Here is a 19,327-nt window from a genome sequence, read left to right on the forward strand (position 1 = left end):
TATGTGTCATATCTAAACACTTAAGTACTCTGCTGGTACACAGAAAAATAAAGTTCCTCTTAAAGAAAGCTACCATTCCTTTTGCCAATTACTAAAGCATGTGTTTCTGAACACACTGGTATGTATGCTTGGGTTTCATATTTACAAAAATGAGCCACAGCACATGGAGCAATTATATGATCAACCCTCCACAAAAAGTGGGTGAGAAACAGTCACATGGCTTCAGGTACTTACATATAATATCACTTGTCATTCCTTTTGGGTAAATGTATATACTGTGCTCCTAGAAGTGCACGGGAATTGTGCAGAACATACAATGGTGTGAATAGCTCATCTTGCCATTACCTTGGCTTGGTAATCAAATCATAGCTCAACACAAAGAGAAGGAATGGCATTGTCCTAAGACTAAGATCATGGAGATCTGAAGGTGTGCCCAGAGAGCCAGATTTACTTTAGGTCCTTCTTCAGGAGATTCCTCAGCTCTGGTAGAGTAAGCCTGAAGCACCTGACCACTTCCTACCACAGCTTCACCGTGCTGCTGTGCTTATTTTGCTGGACTGCCACACAAAACCCTGCTCATGGAAGCAGAGCAGGAACTGCAAAACTACAAGAAAAACAATACATGAGAGCAGGCCTTAGTGGAGCTGCTCTCATTCCTGGAATGGGAGAGTAGGCAGAGAATTAGGGCAGGGTGCCATGGACCACTGCACTTTCCTGGAGTGGTGGACTGAGGCTCTGATGGAGCCAGAGCTGAGCTTTAGAAGGGATTTTCAGAACTGTAGAACCTGCTAACAATTTGGGTGGCTCATTTTCCTGTATGAAGTGTGGTTTACCTTTATGGATTCCCCCAGTTAGGGCTGGTTTTGATTAATCTTTTATTAGTGTTAAGTTTTTCCTAGTTTCCTGCCAGCTCATTGGGACAGCTTCATATGAACATCAGCCAAGGTTTTTGCTCCTCTTACTGAGCTGATCAGCCTCAGGAGATCTGACTCAAACTTGTGCTCTGTGAATCTGGGGCAGAGCATTGTTGTATCATGGAAATAATGGTTGGAAGAGACTCTAGAGCTGACCATGGGAACACTGCCTCATGCTTCCAAGGTCCAAGAATGTATTTCAGCTGCTTATTATTAATTAATTGATAATTATTAATCCCTAATAACTGAAAAACTTAAAGGAATTCCTGGGTGCCACAGGTAAGTTTAAGTCTCAGGCTCAATGCTGTGTAAATAAATGAGGTATCTGATTTCAAACAAAATTATTTTGAACTTTCTCCTTTGCTGGAATAGAATCAATGCCTCACAATGGATTTTATTTCCCCCAGAACTTTCACATTTCCATTGGAAAAGAAACACTTTTTGATTGCCAAGCCACTCTTCTGGTGTGTTCAGCAGCATATCTTATGCTCTTTTGATACTCATTAGATGCTCTTTCTAGCAAAGATGGCTTCTGCTGAGAGTAAGAAATGTAAACATCCTCCTAATCAGACATTTTCCACACTGGGATGGCCAAGAAATCACTGTTTTCACAGTAGTTTCATAAGTCATGCTGCTCTCATGACCCCTAAAACACCTCTGCTTTATTTTATCTCTGCAAGAAAACTGTATGTCCCTTATTTCTAATACCTGCTGCATCTCATGGTAATATATCTGGTCCTAAGGCAGGGGACAGATACATGCTTCCACCCTTCGATGAAAGCTGAAAAATGGACTGTGATTCTTATCATGAGAACACCAGAGATGCAGTCTTACTGCTACAACAAAGTCAGCTCCATGTTGAAGAAAAAGGACTGCTCGAGAGGCTTTATGTTAGCTGTTTGTCCCTAACTTTCATCATAAGTCTGTGCAATTTCAACAGCATTTCGAATGTCACTCTGGCAAAAGAGACACAACTATTATTTTACCTTGGTATCTAGTGATAGGACATGTGGGAATGGTTCAAAGCTGCACCAGGAGAGGTTTAGACTGGACATTAGGAAGCGTCTATGAATCTATGATTTATTCCTTTACCAAACAGGTGGTCAAACACCGGAACAGGCTTCCTAGAGAGGTGGTCGATCGATGCCTCAAGCTTGTTAGTGTTTAAGAGACATTTGGACAATGCCCTTAACAACATGCTTTAACTTTTGATGAAAGCTGGCACTTGCAATGCTTTATAAGCCATATTTAAAGGTCATTAGAAGAATTTTTTATATGAAAGAAACTCAGCTAATTCAATAACACTCTTACCAGCTGCAGCATTAGCAACTTCACGAAGTCTAAAACAGCAAAAAGCCCAATGAAGCACCAAACTTAAATGAGTACCCTTCTAAACCCTAGAACTGAAGATCCAAGGTATACCTGAAGACATTCAGGAGAAAGTCCTATACACTGCATGTCTCACACTTTGTCTATACAGTTCTTAATCTGAAGTGCAGAAGTACAGACAATTTTTGAAATGGTGCATTTTCAGATTGTCAGAAAAGGTAATTATTTACAGTATTTTACCTGCAATGCATTTATTCTTAAAATTAAACAAAGCATTGCATACAGCTTTCTGTCTTTTCAGAACTAATCTTTGTTGCTGTTCGAGTTTTTCTCTTTATTTTAAAAACTTTGCATATATCTGCATCACTACCTAGTGACCTGAATTTTCTTCTTGCAGCCTGCTATTGAAACGCGTGGTATCTGACACAGATCACACATTTGGTAAGCAAGGTTATACCTATCTGAGTGTAAGGACTGAGAACAAGTAAGAAATTATTCTGCATTAGAATGTGTATCTGTCAACGTTCTGATAAATTTCAAGGTTTTAAAAGCACACCACACTTAGTAACTAGTAATAGCAATAGTGGGAGAGAGTTGTGGGAGAAAATTTTACATGAAAAGAAGAAAATGCTGTAATCTTGTACTAAGCAGAAAATTAGTTTTGTCCTCCTATTATTCTAGTAGGCTGGCAAAACAGCCTTCATTTATTTTGTGTCTTTGAATATGCAAATGATAAACAGAAGCCTATTTTTGTAGGCATAAAGCCATTTTATACTGCTCAAATGATTTGCACATCAACCCCATTAGCAGCAACTGCACCTCCATTGTGGTACTGCCCTACTTATCGCTTCAGAAGATGTAAGTCCTGATGCACCTTTTCATCATGATTTCTAATTTTTGAGTTCAATCGTTTGAGGGACAAAACTTCTTTTGCCAAGACAGATATTTCTGGAGCTAACCTGTCAGAAAAGGACTTATCTGGTACATAGTATCTTTTAGTGAAGATAAATATTAATCGACAAAGGTGATTCGCGTTTCCCCAGCAGGCTACTGACAAAAATGGTATTGGGTCCTCAGTTTCTCTGAGAATCTCATGTTACAGCTTCTGTGTGCACCAGGAGCCTTGCACTCAATGTGGGCTTCTAAATTAACAGAAACTCCACACAACAGTACAGTCCCACTTAGCTGTGAGAGAGGAATACCTTCCTAAGAAAGCACTGTAAGAAACACAGATAATGATTCTCTCCGGTACATCATCTAGGAAAACTTGTTATTGTAGCTAACGTAAGTAGCTGAACAAATTTTATGTCCTCTTGATCTCAAGTAGGTGAGTTTCTACTTCTTGTGCACTTTTGTGTCAGAATCATCTCTCTGTCAAAGTAACATTCTCAGGAAGCTTTCTCTGCCATTTCTTTCTGTTACTACAGCGCTGTTTTCATCAAGTTGAATAATCAAAAATACTAATTTAAGAATTATTATATAAAAGACAGTACTGAAAAAATAAAAACATACTGTTGAGCATGAGGAGTTAAAAAGCAAAGAGAAGAGAATTTTGATTGTGATGTGTTTTGATCCTGAACTTGTTCTTTTGCTCTCCTGTGCTGAAGATCTCACACAATACGTTTTTCTGAATCTGTAGACAAGACCTGTTTGTCTTTTTGGCCTGTGTGTATCTCGCTTGAACAACTGCACCTCAGCAATGCGTTTGAACTATGTTTGCTTCCAAGTACCTTATACCCTGCTCAAAGCAATAGCTTACTGCAGATCTCTGATACATGGTTCCTGCTATGCATGCACTGTGGAAAAATAGAAGCTTTCATTTTCCCAGCTTTTTTACATTTTCTTTTAAAATGTGGGGTGCCTGTGTAGAAAGGGTGTGTGCTCCCTTGTACGTAACAGAGAAGTAGCATATGTCTTACAACCTAGTGAATGAAGAAAACGAAATACATTCCAAAGTGAATGCCCTGTTTCCGGGGAAGGGGATGAATGTATTGCTTTTCATCACAATTTTTCCCTTTCCAAAAAGGAAGGGCCGGGAGAGGCATCGGGTACTGCGGGCTGCAGCCAAGAGGTGGCGTCAAGGTGCAGAGCTCCATTCTCTTGCTAAAAGCCCACGCGTACCTCAAAACCTGTTCCGACTGTAGTATGCCCGATGCCCAAAGGTACACGAAGCAGTTAAGGAAAAGAAAAATACAGTGGGAATTACCAAGGAATTCAAAGGGCCAGTGGTCTGAGTTTAGACTGGAAAACTAAAGCAATTTATGCCTCCAACAACCATGTTGCTTGAAGTGTGTAAATCAGAGTCCCACAGCCTGCAAGGTAGCGTTGCTACCTTGGTTCATACCATGAACCAAGCGCTAGATACAGCTGTTAAGTCAGATTAGATATTAGAAACTAGATACTATTATCTCAACCACAACAATGCATATTTTTGGCACGTATATGCCTCTTCAGAACACCTCCACCATAAAAGAAGACAAGTATTTCCAAACCAAACAAATGGAGCCAGACCTATTTTCAAAACACTATCCCCCCCCGCCCCCAAACTACTTACATTTAACACTGGTCTGCATACTCTTCGGTGCAGATGAATCAACAGCAGCTGTATTAATAAAAAGAAGGTTCAGTATAGATAGAGATGAAACTGATCATCCTAAATTGTTGAATTCCCTGTGGGAATATGATACCAGTCTGCATAATATTAGCATTATTAATAATGCAGATCTACAAACCACCAAATCCATTGCTTCCCTCGTGATGCGTACCTTCTTCCTGTTTCCTACCATTATCTTCATTAATGGTCAGCTCCCAAAAGCTAGCATAGCTTACATGTAGTGAAGTTAGTTGGGTTACACCAACTGAGGATTTGACCCCTTGTCTTTATTTGGGTAAAAGCATAAGATAAGCAGCTCAGCAGTTCTGCGGTTGGTTCAGTATCAAACCTGGGTCTGAATTTTGTGGCTTTCACCCTTTACTTAGGTATAGAAATAAAAGCCAGCACAGTTACATTTATTAACCTTCACTTTAGTTTACAATTTAAGAAAAGCTGTACTAATTTTGTGTTGTCATCTACTGCTACCCAGAAAGTTTATATTTCAAAGATGAGTAGTACAGCTGCTATCAGCAAGGGGAAACTACAAAGCAATTCAAGTTGCCCCTAGGCTCAAGGTCATCAGTTCTTCATTATCCTTCTAGCAATAGGAGTTATTTGGTTATACAGTTACACAGGCAGTTTTGTACATAGCATTTTCTGTTATTCAGTCATTTGGTTTTCATCATAAAAGGTTAAATCAAGTGAGCTTCAAGGAACCAAGCCCTGTCACGCTACTGCTGCGCAGTCTTAAGTCATGTGTCCATATTGGAGATGGTATAGATGTTAATGGAATGTAAGTCTGATTGCATATACCTGCATATAATTGAGGTATATGGGAAAATACTATTTTTGACTGTGCAGGGAAGAGCAACCACCTAGAAGTTCAATATTCCAGTTGCATTTGAAGGACCCTGACTCCATTTCCATCTAAGACATTTTTGTGATTACTGCCAAATGTCACAGCAAATTGGAGTTTGTACAAGTGCTCTGAACAAAGTTTCAGACATGCAGGGTGAGCTACTGTCTGGAGTGAGGCCAAATAGGTTGTATTTAAAATAGCAGCTGTGTTTCAAAAAGATTGAAGAACATTTAGAAGGATATTGGAGAATGGCTTTAGACAACCCCAACCAGTTTTTTCAGAGGCACAAAATCCTATCATGTGTAAAGATGTACAGAACATGTAGCAAGTTGGCACTTCAGAGCATCAAGGTATGTATAGAAGAGAACCTCGATATCCTTGTAATATTTCAGGTTTTGATATGTATGCAAAAGTTTAGCTTTACAAGGAAAACCTGTAGGAATGATGAAGCATTATTAAGAAGTAAAATAAATGTTTTAAGATTAAAGGTTCCTGCCCTAGTACGCTCCAAATCTGACTTTTAAGAACTCTTAACTTCAGATGGTGAAACACCTAAGAATAAGAAATTTTAGCCATTGGGAATTTTGATCAGCAGGTACTGTGAGAAGCTCTTTCCAGCTTGACTGAATTCCACTACGGACAAGCAGGACTGACATTTGAAAAAAAGTAAATTGAAACCTGTTTGGGAGCAAAGCACTCGGCTCCTTTTATGCCAAGAATATCTTCTGTGTATTTTCTTCTGAGCTTTAAGAATGTAATAGACAAAAAGACTGCAAAACATCTTTGTTTTCCTCCTTTTACTTTTTGATCTTCTCTCCCTCATTTAGGCTTCACCAGTTAAGAAACAAATTTCAATTATATATGGCAGCCTTTGCTGCTTTCAGTCAGTCCTGAAGCTGCTGTATATTTATGAGCAATGCACTAGGATGTGAATTCTACAGTCCTTAGAACTCACTGTTTCTGTGACATTAGCCACGCAAAAGCAAAAGTCACTTAAGTACAAAAGTGTACAGCAGCAGTCCAGCCTCCAGCTCCTAATATGAATGGGGGCGTCACGAACCAGTGGAGGTCATGAAACTTCTAAATAGTGGTTCTGACACCATGAGAAAAAGATGCACTAGATTTGAGCTAGATAGTTTAAGATAAAGCACTCGGCACTGCAAACTGATGAAAGGATTGGTCTCCTGGCAAAAAAGGCAGCAGCAATCTCATCTATTGTTCAACAGCTATTTGTTATTATAAAGCTCACTGCATGTTATCAGCAAATTGTTTGGTTAGAAAGCCTTAGGAGCTCAAGGACCGCAAGTCTTGCAGTAACCTAACTACAGCGATGACCATTCAACTCTAGTTGCTTTCATCAGCACCTGAAGCACCAGGAAGCTTACACAGCTCCAGACAACTGACAGAGGACATTTTTTAATTCCAAATTCTCTTTCTAACAGTTTGCAGCTATTTACCAGGGGACAACATTTGAAGAGCCCTCTCAAATATGACTGCATGCTAATGGAATTTCCTTCTAGGTTATTTAGGACTGATGTTGTACAACTTTCTGAACATCAAAAGCTGTCACCTCACTGTTACTCTTCAGTGGTTTCTCCCAATTAAACAAATACCTGCCCTAGTTCTCATTTTACCTTTCCTTTTAGTCAACTACCTAATACTTCTAAAGAGAAACCATTACTAAAATAACACAGGGAAATTAAATAATATTTCCCTTCCTAACATGAACATGTCATTTTGTGGAACCATGTGACTCTGTAGACTTTACGCCTCTCAACAGTTAGGACGGCTTGTCCCAAGACGAGATTACAGTTCCAATTGAGTGTTCTACATATCTCCTCCTTTAGGGCACAATGTTATGCCTCACTTTTAAATCCTCCTATACCTGTTGAGTTAGTGATAGGGAGAGAGAGGAAAGAAAGGGGAAGAAATTCAGCAGCCAGCCAAAACTAAGGGCAACCAACATACCCCTGACTATGATTTCATCTTTTAGCTAGGTTGTACACACCTTTGGCAGACATCAGTTTCTTGTAATGAGCAGCCATGTGATCTTGAATGATGTACTGGTGGGAGAGCTTGCAGGAAGGTCCAGGAGAAAAGGCTGCAAAAGGGGAAAATCTTAGTTCATTCAACAGAGCAAGCAATGTCTCAGGCAATAAAAGCTTTGAAAACATTTTAATATTTATCCTCTCCTCTCTGTAATAAAACCAAGTCAATATTCATTCATTTATTTCAAAAAAATAAGGGTAACACAAAATATAACATGAAAAAGCAGTAAATTATTCCTATTTTGCCTGATTTTGAAAACATGAGAATTATGGCTTGCAATAAGTAATGTATGAGTCTTGGATATCATAGAACTCTGGAGAATAACAGAGGATTTCACTGTTCAATATCTGATATAATGAAAAGCATTTACATTTTGAAAGATTTAATACTAGAAAGTAGGACAAAGTACTGTAAAAAACTGCATATGAATATCTTACCTCTCGGTGACACCAGGCCTAACTCTAGCACTCTGTAGTTCAAAAAATGGGCTGGATCCACACAAAGACAGAAGTAGGGCCAGAAAAGGGGCCAGAACATGAAACATGTTATGCACCAACTGACCATGACACTCCCCTGAATCTCTAACCCACAAGGCTTCTCAAATTAGGAAGAATTTGTATCTGACTTAAGTTCATCACCCCAGGAAAAAAGTCAAGAAGCAGACAAGCATTTACTTGTTTTAAATTTTAACCTGGTAGTGCAGTTGAGATAGAGCATTGTCTTTCAACCTGTTTCTGAACAAAAATATTATTTCTGGATTCCTTCTCAAGTCATCAGACAGAATCTGTAGATGGAAAATTGCTAGTAAATAGTATTAAAAAGTAAGCAGAATACTGGAAAGCAGAAATCTAACATGCCTTTGGCCTTCCATCTGCAGACACAGAACAGCCCTTACAATGAGATAATCAGCCCATCCAACCTACTCAGATTTGGCTTTCTGACACAAAGAAGTAAATGACTGTTTCATCGTTCACGTCCCCAATGTACAATTTCAGTTAATAACTTAGTTTCAGAGTTGTTATTGTATTTTGTAAAAATAGGAGACACTGGGCTGAGAGTCTGGGAATCAATCCTTCTAACCTCAGTTTGGCTGCTTTCTTGCTGTGTTGCTTTTTCTTGTCTAAATCTCCTGCCTACCAAGTGAGACAGTGCTACAAACTGTTTTTCACTGCCAAGGGGCTTTGACTACATTCAATTTATTGTGTCATCTTTTGAACAAGCACCATAGGAAAGATCTGGACAGAACACCTAATGCTGTATTTGTTGCTTCATTTAGTATTGTTTACTGATGTGCTCCTGCAGGTGACAAAAAGCCTGCCAGAAGGGCACTGGTGTGAAGACTTGCTTTCAACAGCCTGTCCAGGAGCAGCATCACATCACATCATGACCAGCTGCAGAAAGGTAGTGGTGTTACCTCACCTCCAGGACCATCCATTGTGATTGTTCATTGAACATGTAAGGACAGCCCGGGTGCTTACATCACGACACAAACAGGTACAGAGACACCAACAGACATAATGACTCTGTTTTCTACAAAGCAATGGAGAACTTGCTGTAAAATTATCACCAAACCGCACTTATCTCTTGTCTCAATTAAATTTAGCAGAAGTAGTACAGGTGCCACAATGGAATCTGATACTTGAAGCAGACAAATAGAAAGCTCACACAATTTCTAATCATGAGCATTTACCATATGTCCAGTGTCAACCAGGAAAACCACTCCTGGGTCTCAGTACCGTACTAAAGAAATCAGATAGTTAAAATCAGTACTATTCTGTTTCAAAGCTTTTATGCGTTTGAGACCAGTAGTAATTCACTTCCAAAACTTCAAAAACTTAATCTTTTTCATTAATCTTGCCAATTGTGCTGTAACCTTCTGCTGGCAAAAGCAACTGGAACAAGCTCTTCAGTAATACTCAGCACCACTCCTAGCTGGTGTAAAGTGGGGCAGCTCTACTGAGTTCAAGGAATAGCAACGCCCTAAATCACAGCAGCTAGAGGCTCTTGCCACTAAGGAAAAGAAAATAGTACTTTGGGAAATGCCCCAAATCTTTCTCTGATTGGCTGTGACAGCCCGATTTCAATATATGCAGTGAAAAAGACAGCATGACAGAACAATGTGATAATCCAAACAATCTCTGAGGATTAAAAAGGGATGGAAAATCCATTTATAAAAAGAACATTCTTCTCAAAATTAATTACCACCCCAAATTTGAAATGCTGAAGATATACAAGGCACTAGTAGTTTAATCTAATTTTTTGTCTTTCATAAAATCTAACTCTATCATGTGTCCAGAAGATTATGAACATTGTGCAATAAGCAGCATTGTGGTTATTCCTATGTAAGGAAAAAAAAAGCAAATTATTTTCTTTGCCAGAGACTTTCTGTTGAACTTTGGCAAGTCATTTTGTCTTTCTCTGTCTCAAGCTCTCTGAAAGAAGGACATGAAAAAACACATCTATTTCTCAACGAAGATGTTTTAAGACTAAAAACAATAAAATGGGGAGATTTAGGGGGTGCCTATCTGAGCATTTCCCATCCCTAGAGAGGGTCATCTTATATGACCTCACTAGAAAGTTCACACTTTTTAACAGATTTTTCTTTTGTTTACTTTTACATCTTCGAATAACTTCAAATTGAGGGAAATGTTAAATAGAAATCTTTCAGGAATTTTAAGTTGCCCTGTTACGAGGCTCTGTTGATGGGCCAAACACACATCAGGTCAAATTGAAACAGTTCCTTTGTGGGCTGCAAAGGCAGACAGAGTTCTCAAGCTCATGTCTGAACAGAATCAAACCCCTGTACTTTCTGCTGTCTTATATAGATCTCATTTACCTGCAACATTTAGCAAATCGCTTTATCCAAGTTTTCAACATTTCAGAGTTTCAAAATTTTCTGTGTATGAGCACAGATCTACCTGCAGAAAGTCGCCTTCTTTTGAGTCTAAATTCTGAGTACTTTTGTGCTCTCAAGACATTTACATCTTGCTTCTTTGTGTGAGGATAGATCTCCAGGAAACACAGATCCAAGAATGAGCAATAAAGAACAGTGACAACTCTCTCAACACTGACTCTTTTTATTTCCTATTTTGTAATGACTTTCCTAGTAATTTATTGTAGTCCTGAATGTGTAGTTGTATGATGACTAATTTACCTAGTTTCCACTGATTGAATTGCACGAGATTACTTCTGCAAATCATGTCTGGAGAATAGATCATGTCCAGAGGTATAATGTCATATCATAAATCCAGTCATAGCAGTATTAAAGTTTGGCTGATACACAATGACAGTGATAAAACATGTCTTTTCCATGTAGCTGAAAAACAAAAATATGCTTTTGAAAAACACAGGAGGTGACTTTGCTCCTCACCACACTACTAATTCAAAGTCCCTTCTTTTTGCCTCTTATATGAGCAAAAAGCCTGTTCTCAAGAACATGTCGATCATTTTACTTTTTCAAAGACTAGTGTAACTGCAGTGCAGCTATACTGCAAATAGTTTATACTATTGCTAACTGCTAGTTCCTACAAGTAGAAACTTCACAATGTGGGGACAAAGCTATGTGTACTGTTAATCAAAAAATAAAACTTGTTCAGTAATACTTAAGCCTCAAAAGCTTGGAAATATAAATTCTTATCTACCCTTCACTTTGCTGGCAAGTGGGAACCATCTCTGCAACATCCTTGGCTTTGCCTTTTGTAAACTAGTAGAAGTATCTGTCGAGAATTGCAAGGAAATAAGCAGTTCACAGTTATGGTCCTGTATCTGTTTGTATCTGTCTGCTTCCTCATCTTGTATTTAGAGCCTAAATTTGGGCAGGAGAGGGTCCACCTCTTCCCTCTCTGTTTGTCTCATGCTTAACAAGGCAGAACAGTTGCCCATGGCTATGACCACAGTGCTTGCTTCAACGCAGGTAATACAGTAAGCAATGAGATAATCTCTCAGCAGAGTGGCCCAGTCAATGGCTGACAAATGTTTTGCAGATCACAGAATCATAGAACCATTTAGGTTGGAAAAGACCTTTCAGATCACCAAGTCCAACCATTAGCCTAACGCTGCCAAGTCCGCCACTAAACCATGTCCATAAGCATCACATCTACACATCTTTTAAATACCTCCGGGGATGGCGACTCTTACTTTGCTTCAGCTGTACAGTTATCTCAAGCTGGTCCCCTTCTGGGTAAGTAGTTCTGCCTATTTTCAGCTACAGGAAGCGCTGGCAGGCATTGAGCTTTGGCTACTGCTTTGAGCATCTACCAGAGGTGTCTCTCCTTCTGTTCCCTTCAGAAAATACATATAGATAAAATTATACAGGAAACCAGTATGACAGATCGCTGAGGTGGGGACACAACAGGTGTCCTCCTCTCAATCCTTCGGGTTGCCTTTGAAAAGGTGGGAAGAGGAGGATGATAGGATTAATACCCTGTAGGCCCTGAAATGCAGCACTCACTATGTGCAGAGAGTAAAACACCTCCAACTGCAGCTGGGCTTTGTCAAGGGTGGGACAAAGGACAAAAAGGACAAAACTGGCAGGTGGTGGTACGCTTGCCAGCATATAATTAAAGACTGAAACTATATGGATCTGTGTAGAGGAATGAAGCTGGGTTAATTAGCATTGATAATATACAGCTGTGGGTTGGCTTCAGGGGCGGGGGGTTGGCTGATCTAGACAAGGTGCAGCTGTGGCTGGTTAAGTGGTTGAGAGCCAGTGAAGAGAGAGCAGCCGAGGAAGAGAAGGAGAGAGGAGGAAGAAGCAAAGAGAAGGGAGAGAATGTGTGCCCTGGATGAGGAGAAGGCAGCAGAGGGACTGGCATGAAGAGTATGCTGGTATGAGATGGTAAAAGACCTTGTTGCAGCCAGTAGTTTGGAGAGTGCAGCGACAGATCTGGAGAAGGTATAGTGGAACAGCATTTCTGAGAAGGGATGCTTCAGGCAGAACATCTTTCTAGCAATTCTTCCACAGGTGCTTGACAAAGATTCTGATGAGGAAAGCTGCTTGCCTGAATATAAGAAGGTGAGATTTTTTGTAATAGTAGATACTAGAAGTGCTTATCTACTTTATATTGTTTCAACAATAAATTGTGCATTTTAATAATTCATAATATTCAAGCTGTTACTCCAAAATTGGAGCACATAGGCACCTCTCAAGTAATAATTTGAATACTTACAGCTACTTCTGAGACTCATGTGTCCTTTGAAAGGTCCCATCATGGAGTACATGGGCACCATGGCTATCTGGGACCCTTGTAAGGAAGGAAAATGTATTGGTTACATATTATGGAGGCATTAAGAAATACGTTTGCCTTTCTGCAGGTTCTATGCGAATCACAGAAGAGTCACCTCCTGGCCAAAATGCTATGCTACAACTGATACAGGTATGAGAAGGCTGGCACTTCTAAGTTTACTTTTCCCTCCAGATTTCTTCTGTTTGTTTTAATCCCTACCAATTAGTAGGACCCTTTTGACCAGACACTCTGAGAGAAAATTCCCTGTTACAACAGCATCTACAGGGTAATTTTCTGCAGGCCACAAAAATGAGCCATGGCATTGTGCAAATGTCACATATTTTGCAATCTGAAAGATCGTCTCTACTAAACATAAATCTTCAAGGCAAAAGGAGGAGCAGCTCACTGTGCTACTGTGCTGCTTGTGCCCAAGGGAAGCACTGGGGGGGGGAAAAGCAAAACATTAAAGATTTTCTAAAGATACTCTATGCAATTGTATAGGTTAATATCATAGAAGCCATACCTAGAAAAGTGAGGCCCAACACAGCAAAGTAAGCAAACAAGTCCCATTCCCTTTTAAATTAAGGGCAAGTTCCAAGAACACATATTCCAAATACACAGAATTCCACCTGTTTTTGGAAGATACGTTCCACTGCTGACAGCTGAATTCCTCTCAAATGAGTTGCCAGCTCAATTTTACTGTATGCCTTAAGAGCTGAAGGGGCCAAGTCTCAATTTCAAAAGCCACTTAAGTTCACAGGAGCCAGACAGACACAGGTTCATAGGAAATCCAGGAGATTTCAGTTCCTAACTGTCCAGTGGTGTGGTTTTTGACACAATCATGTTCCTAACTCCCACTAAAATCCAAGGAGCTGGTACCTTAATTTGCAAGTCTGAACATTAAGACAAAATTTTGGTCCTAATTTTTTAACTTACTTTTAACTTAGTGAATGCAAAAGTTCCAGCAATAATTTGAACTATTACTTAAATAGACTTTGTCCAGTTTAAAAACTTATTTTGTTTTAGCTTAAACCTATTCCTGGTTAATGTGAAGCAAGCCAGTCGCCAAGGCAATGTGTATACATAATCTTCTCCACGAGATAAATCTTATCATTTTAAACCCACACCTAAAAGTCCATGCTTCTTAAGCAGATAAGCCAACTGGCGTACAGGAGCCTAAAGCTCAGTAGCTTTATGCTCCAAAGGATTGTCTACCAGCAGAAATTGCTTAATTGTGAACTTCTATTTGCCCGATTAAATTTGTGAGTTGCAAAGGAAACATCTCCTTAGAGATGATCCTGAATGTCAAAGGACACGCCATCAGAATTAAAAAAATCAGTGCAATTTTTTTCTTTGATTTTAAGGCAACGTTGTAATTCAGGAGAGGAACCAGGAATGTCTAACTCTTAAATAATGAAACCTTTACTTTTGTTCTCACGCATGCATTTAAGGATAATTTTTGGTTTTAAAGGCATTGCTGCAACTTTGCAAACCTTGTGTTTATGCAGCTATAACCAAAACCGAAGGGCAGAGACTTTAGAAAGTGGCTACATGTTTTGGACCTTGATTTGGTGACACCTGACAAAGAGCCTGTTTTTTCAGAGAGTACATTCTCAACTGGCTCTGACATTCAGGCCTCACCACTTGGAGCTTAGTTTTTGGCAAAATTGCCTGTCTGGGACAGCCTTCTTAAAAGGGTGCAGGTAACAGAGAGTATGACAACAGTGTTCTGAGAAAACAAAAGCTGAAAGGATTATGAGCAGTGCTTTTTTGATCAAATTCTGCCACCTTAGACCACAGGCTTAAAATAAAAACACTATGAAATAAATGGGAGCTGAGTAAACATTATTGCTTTTCCCCTGTGCTCATATTTCTAATTGTCATAGGTCCCTCAGTTAATAAAATAATCAAAAGGTCAGTTTTTCTTTTTGCCTTTTAAAAACATCCTTCTATAGTCACAAAGGAATATAGATAAAGCAAGTTACTGCTATCAAATCCCAGGTGACACATCAAAACATTTGATTTTTTTCATTTATTTCACTTATTTAGATATATTCCTTGAGCGTTTTGAAGACTAGTGGAACTTAATCATAGCTTCGTATATACTGGCTAAAGACTTAAAAGCAAATTAGTTTAGCTACACCTCAGTGTATATTACTAATAATAATTTTGATTCTTTGATTTCTTTAGAAATATAAATTATCTCTGGCTATATTATTACTTTTGGGTTTTTTCTTTGTCATAGACCTGTGAAAGGCATGACAGACAGAAGAATACTATTATGAAAAGAGCTCTTAATAGTGTGCAACTTCAGAACAGGGAGCAAATCTCCATCTTCTTGTGTCCAGTCCTATAATTTAGCTGAACAATTACTCCACTATGATTTGAAATGGAAAAACATCAGTGGGAAACTGCTCTGGGTGTGGACAGATAAAAGTGGAACAAGCATATATCAAAAATTGTAATTGTTTGACCCAAGTACATTTAATTTAATGTGTGCTACATGTAACACATGACACAGGCACCAAACAGTTGTTATGATTGAACACACTCACAATAATGGCAGATCTTTAACTAGTCCTTTACGTGTGCATTTACAGTAGTTAACTCATTCAAGTGTTGCTGCTGTTTGAACTCTGGTGCCTTCTTGAAGTCTCAGTCAGAATGCTGTCTCAGGTTCTAAAAACAGTCACTCATCAACATACTCAAAGAGTTTACAGCTGAACTTTGCAAACCACATAAATAGCAGGTGGGGAAAAAAAAAAAGCATTGTCTTACTCTTTTTCAGCCTCTGAAATTAAGTGGTTTGTTCATTGTAACAAGATCGAGAGTTACCAGCAGAGAAACAAAACCTGTTTTTCTGAGTAACTAGACCAGTGCCTAAACCTCAGGACATCTATTTTCATCTTTTCTAAATATGTAATGCATGGAATTTTCTTTCTCATGAGAAGAAACAGTGCAAAGTTTCCATAGTTGCAACCATTTTTGACTTATGGAGCCCTAAAAGCCTCTAGGAACCATGTGTTTCCCCATAGAAAGCCATACAAAAAAGGAAATTGTTCTGGCAAGGCGTATTTTGAAAACCATTGAGATGACAGTATAAAACCTATTGTGTTCAAGTTATGATGATTCATTGTGGTGGTCCAATACCACATACGGAGCCAGAGCTTATCTAAGGTGATGCCCACTAGCAATATACTCCAATTAAATTCAAGATCAGGCCTTGAATGAGGAACACCCTTTTCCAGAGCAAAGTCTCTGAGAGTGAAAAAAGGGAACCGTTCTGCATCTGAATGTCTCTTAAAAGCAGTAATTTGGCAATATCCCCTACCACCAACTTAAGTCCTGTTGGCTTTACACAGACTTTGTAAAACCATGCTTTAGTACTATCACTAAAATAATTCAGAAGCTATGCAGTTGCTACTATTTTTGCCTTTTCTTAGAATGAAAACAAGTAGTCTATAGCCTTTGAAAGAATGTTGTTAATTTTTGTGAAGCTTTCCATTTCAGCCACATCAAATTGAGAGCGAGCAGAGCTTCTGCCTCATCTCTGCTTAAACTCGGGTATAGTAACAGAAGCTGCTGTGTGTTAGGATAGTTTCAGAAAGGAGGAATTTCCTAAATCTGTCATTCTTTATGACCACCTCTGTTAAACCTGTATAAGACACAGTAGGGAATCCATACCGCATACTCAATAGTTACCTATTCAGCTATAGATTAAGCCCTGATCTCTGCAGTCATTAGATGAGGGAACAAGCCCCAGATCTAGCAGAGATTCATTTCTATTTTATTATGTAGTTTGTTGTCAGCATAGTCTCTTCTGTTCCTTTGCATTTTCTGCATTTCTACAATACCTGAATCTGTCTCCCTACACAAGCTCTGCAGTGGTTACTTTCATTTGTGCCAAACTACTTGAATTTCACTGGATTATAGTAAAACAATCAGTAAGTGTAATATTTTTCTATTTTTCATCAATGCACAGTACTTTTAACAGGAGACCCAGGCTGTAAATTATATGGATGAAAAATCAGGTCTTATAGCGGACAGATAGATATTAAAATGCTTCACAGGGAATTGTTTCTTTTGAATATAAAACCCATCACACCTAAGAAGGTAACAGTAAAAGTGCTGAATGGAAGTTAGAGAAAGGAGAGATGCTTTTCTATATTTTAGCTAATAACAATGCACAGATACAACATGACATAGCTTGTGGCATTCACAGAAGACATAAGACAGACTATTTCTGAATATTTTGAATGATGTGCAATGAAACAGATTGAAGTATACAGCTAAGCAACTGCTACTGTGAGAGGATCATTCTCCAAAAACAAAGGGTTTGATTCTGGAGCTTTGTACTTGCCTCCAGTAGGTTGCTGAGCAGCACCAGCTCTCAGATTTGCAGAGCTTTCTGTGTTGCAAGATTCAGCTCTCAGTACAAAAAATAGTGACAAGTCCAATTTTAAAGAAGGTTTCAACATCAGTTAGGTCTCCTGTACTGTTATTCTGTATTGGTAGAATATCCTGTTTCACATATTCATTTGGAAGGATTTATCACTGCATGCTATCGTGGGTTAAAAAATAACCATATATTGGGCTGTTCCCATTGATGGGAATGTGGAAAGTTTAGCATAGTTCTGAAACTGAAACAGACCTGACCATACATACTAACAAATGGAATTTATGCTTGAAAACATTCTCAATTTTCTACTGGTAGAGTAAGTTTGGGTGAAAAGGAGTGGACCTTCATCCACAGGAATACAGAACTACAGTGTCTGAGATATGCATATGACATCTAGCATTCAGAATTGATTATTAGATATGCATTATTTGTCAGCATCATAAAATCCATGTTTTTTTCCTAGTGGACTGGAATCACTCTGGGTCCATACTTGAATACCTACAGAAGCCTGCATCCCTCGTGAGGCATCAGATATAGAAGCAGCATTTGCAAACTTAATCCAGAACGTTAAAACAAACCCAACTTGACTATTTGCTTGTGCTTCACTTTAAAGCTGTTTGAAAAATTTCCAGAAAAACAGGACTTTTGCGGGCATTTTTTGTCAGTTTGTCAAAATAGAAGTATTTCTCAACAAAGGACAGGGTTTCACTGAACTTCAGAAATAAGGCCTGGAAGGAATTCCGGTGACTCACCCAGCGGGCTGCAGGAGAGCAGAGGCTCCCAGGGCCCGCAGCCCCAAGGCATTCCCACCTGCTGGGGACTGCAGCCACTCCACCTGCCAATTACAGGCCTGCCAGCTTTTTGGAAGCAGCAGAGCTGTCCTCTTTTGTGAACCCAAACACTACACATCACATTGGGCCTCCCAGCTGAGCAGCAGGAAACCTTTGAGAACTGAGCTTATGCCTAAGGTCTGAGTCTTGAAGCCCTGGGAGACCCTCCTCTGGGCTTCTCGGGGCTCACTCTGGTGCAAATAGCTTAAAAAATGTGAAAACCCTGGGATTTGAGAACCTACAAGACAGAGCATCCGGACCCAATGAATTTTAAAAAATGAGCACGAGCAGAGGGGTCTTAACACGCATTCTTATAAGGCATAATTTGGACCCTTCTGCGGAACAGGAGTTCTGCCACTTGACTGGCTCTACTAAAGCCTACCACACCTGTATTGGGTGAACACCCTCATATTTGTACTTTGTGGTATTTAATTACCCCCTTTATTAAGCAGCATGATTAACTATTAAGAGCTGGAGGCAAATTAAGCAACTGGCACGGTTATGTAAGTGATACCCTCAAGAGCCCCTATGAAGATATGTACGAACCCATACCCAGGCCATCCTCCCGCTGATCAGCAGGATCCAATTTTAGCAGTGTGCTTGTCAGCTGCAAGGCCCCTCAACCGAGCAAAGACACTCCTTTTCAAATGCCTTTGCTGTCACTGGGTGGTATCCACTTGTAGCTACAGAGAAAACATGGAGAAGCAAGGAGAGACAGATGAAAGGAAGAAAGATCAAGGCAGTCCTTCCTCAAATCCCTTTGATGTAAAAGGGAGATGTTATAGTTTGGGTATCTGTACAGGCAGAAAAGTAAGAACAGAAGGCAAATAAATAAGAAAACCATGAAAGCATGTGGAAAAACTATGACTCTGCTCTTTATTCTCTCTCTCATTTTATTAACAGAACGGAACATGGTTTAACTAGCAGTATATTTTAAGAGGTTGTCTTTTTGTAAGAGCTCCGACATTTTCACTCACTTCATGTCATTTCTGGGTAGCTGCATACAGATCAATTGTTTCTTCTCGTCCAGGACAGATGCATAATTTCCTAGTTACACTTTGAAGATTCTTAAATAGAAAAAACACTATAATTGTATCAGCTTTTTTATCCCAATTAAATGGCTGAGGGT

General features: G+C 39.3%; 1 long non-coding RNA gene across 1 annotated transcript in view; it reads left to right on the forward strand.

Annotated features, from left to right (window-relative positions):
- LOC121096108 overlaps positions 1-19,327 on the forward strand; it is a 31,891-nt gene that overhangs the window by 10,106 nt on the left and 2,458 nt on the right. Inside the window, exons 7-9 of the long non-coding RNA XR_005830351.1 lie at positions 2,641-2,684; positions 9,047-9,238; positions 13,058-13,119. This is a non-coding gene — a long non-coding RNA (uncharacterized LOC121096108). The remainder of the gene's footprint in view (positions 1-2,640; positions 2,685-9,046; positions 9,239-13,057; positions 13,120-19,327) is intronic.

This window comes from Falco naumanni, chromosome 12 (assembly GCF_017639655.2).
Source record: "Falco naumanni isolate bFalNau1 chromosome 12, bFalNau1.pat, whole genome shotgun sequence".
Classification (NCBI taxonomy): domain Eukaryota; kingdom Metazoa; phylum Chordata; class Aves; order Falconiformes; family Falconidae; genus Falco; species Falco naumanni.